This window comes from Hipposideros armiger, unplaced genomic scaffold, assembly GCF_001890085.2.
Source record: "Hipposideros armiger isolate ML-2016 unplaced genomic scaffold, ASM189008v1 scaffold_65, whole genome shotgun sequence".
NCBI classification, from domain to species: Eukaryota; Metazoa; Chordata; class Mammalia; order Chiroptera; family Hipposideridae; genus Hipposideros; species Hipposideros armiger.
The window spans coordinates 1,285,954-1,288,490 of NW_017731415.1; the positions used below are offsets into that span (position 1 = coordinate 1,285,954).

A 2,537-nucleotide genomic window follows, 5' to 3' on the forward strand; every position below is an offset into this window, starting at 1 on the left:
TTTCTAAGATGCTGATGCATGTGAATTAGCTGGAAACATTACTTATCTGGGTCACAATGGTGTCTTCAGTGGAAGCTCGGGGATGCAGACTGGGTACCGCAGTGGGACAGAGTCCTTAAATGTGCCGGTCCCAGGCTATAGTTTTCATCCCAAGGTTGTGTCTTCCCTGAGGGCAATGCTGTGTTCAACATCCCAGTTTAAGGGTGTTGACATCTTGCTCACATCCCCATGACCCAAGTATGTGGGTGAACTTCGAGAATTCTCTGGAGAAGTGGATACAAAGAGTGTGAAAAAAAAAAAAAAAGAGTGTGGCTCGGTTTTGGTCTTTAGTCTCACCAGGGGCTTGAAATCACAACACCCTTTTGCTGCTTTGGAAAAGACCTATGCTGAGAAATGTCCGTATCGAAACCACATTGTTCCGCAGGAAAAACGCACAGCCTGCCACCAGGTTCACAGTGCTGACAAATGTTGGATATACAGAAAAGAACAAATATCTTTATGCCTTTGGTATTGTTCCCATGAAGCTAATGGATGCCGCAGAATTGGTCAAACAGCCTGCAGATGCCACTGAGATCCCTTACAGAAAATCTGGGCAGGAAAGCAAACTCCTGACCCCGAGGAAGCGTCAGCCTGTCAATTTTTCTTTGATTTAAGTGAAAAGCCTGGAAGGAATGTTCATCTACAGGCAGAAAGAGCATATCTTCTCTCCACCCAAAGCAGCCTCGCAAACCTGCAGCCTCTAAGACCCTGCTGGTTTGGCCTCGGCCTTGCCAGCCCTGAAGTGGAGGAGTGTTTAGTGGTCAACACTGACACACATGGCTACCTTGCCCTGGCCTAAGGAGGCTTATCTGATGACCATGTTCTTATCCTGCCCACTGGACACTACCAGTCCATGGTGGAGCTTTCAGCAGAGGTGGTGGGACAGGTGGGAAAGGATAAGGCTACACTGAGGCAGTTCTCTAAGAGTGGAGGGAAGGGCCGGCCTGGTGGCTCAGTTGGTTAGAGCGTGAGCGCTGAGCAACAGGGTTACCGGTTGGATTCCCATATGGGCCAGTGACCTGCGCACCCCCACCCCCTCCCACAACTAGAATGAAAACTGTGACTCGACTTGGAGCTGACCTTGCGCCCTCCACAACTAAGACTGAAGGACCACAACTTGACTTGGTGCTGATGGGTCCTGGGGAAAACACACTGTTCTCCAATAAAAGTTTTTAAAAAATTAAAAAAAGTGGAGGGAAACGGTGTGTTCTATCAGAGAGAAATTAGGACAGACATCACCTCCAGCTCCAGGTCATTCCTGTGCCACTCAGCCACTGCGTTCCTGATGACAGTAAAGCTGCCTTCATTACCCAGGCTCAGGAGCCACAGACAGAGCTATAGGGAATCCCAGGGCACTCTGACGTCAAGCAGATTAAACAGCCAGGAGCAGCGTGTTTTTATGTTACACTTGACATGGAAGAGAAGCTTTTCCATAGAATTAAAAAGAATTTTCCTTCGCAGTTTGGAAGGGAGGTCCTGGTCAGTGAAGCCATCCTTAATATTCCTGAGATGTCTGCCTGGAGGTGTGTCAGATCAGCAAGGAAGAGGAGGAGACCCTGGCTCGCCGTTTCCGCTTCCAGAAAGACCTGGAGCCCTTTGACATCACTCTGGATGGCTAAGCAAAGGGCAAGACACTTTGTGAACTTCACAGGAAGGAGCAGCAGCCTGTTTTCTAAGAAACTATGGTCTCCCATGTTTTCCTGCCATTTTTGGTGCATTCCCTTGAAACCTGTCTGCAGCAAGAGGCCTAAGATTGAATAATTTTTGGAAAAAAATCACTTTCTAGGATAAAAATCCTACATTAAAAGTATAAAGTATGTCTGTCATCAGCCCCAACTACTTTTGTTTATTAACATTTTGAAAAGCATTTAAACTATCAAATGAAATCCAAATACTTTTCAAAAAAAAAAAAAAGCTAAGAAGATCTGGACTCATAACATAAACCTAGTCTTTACTGGCTATGTAACCATGGGCTGCTAACCTTGCTTCTCTTGAAATAATAAAAATAAAAACCAACTTGTAGGATGTCATGAGGATTAAAATTGAACAAAAATGCACAGGTAAAGCATCTGCATAATGCCTAGCACACAGTAAGCACTGGGCAAAAATATATTCCTTCTTCTTCAGGGGCCCTCCCAGGAAAAGCAACTACCTATGTAAAGTAATTTGAGAAATATTTGTCTGTATACCCAAGTCCCTAAATATCTTCTCAGTCATTTAAAATTGGGATTATTTTCACTTTAAAGATTTATTGGTCCTTGAAAATACCACTGAGAGGAACGACATCGAGGATTTTAAGATATAAAAATTGATAGGCATTCAATCTGAGGGTGATGAAAGTGATAAGATAAAAATGTTAAATCTTTATGTGGGAACAGAGATAGTAATAAGCAAAGTCAAAGATAAACAACAGACTGAAAGAAAATGTTTCCAGTCCAAGGGTTAATAGTTCTTTTTTATTAAGAGTTCCCACTAATCCTTAAGAAAAATATAAATGT

General features: G+C 43.7%; 1 pseudogene; it reads left to right on the forward strand.

Annotated features, from left to right (window-relative positions):
- LOC109382527 (CWF19-like protein 1) overlaps positions 1-1,658 on the forward strand; it is a 41,755-nt pseudogene extending 40,097 nt beyond the window's left edge.
- Positions 1,659-2,537: the final 879 nt, after the last annotated feature.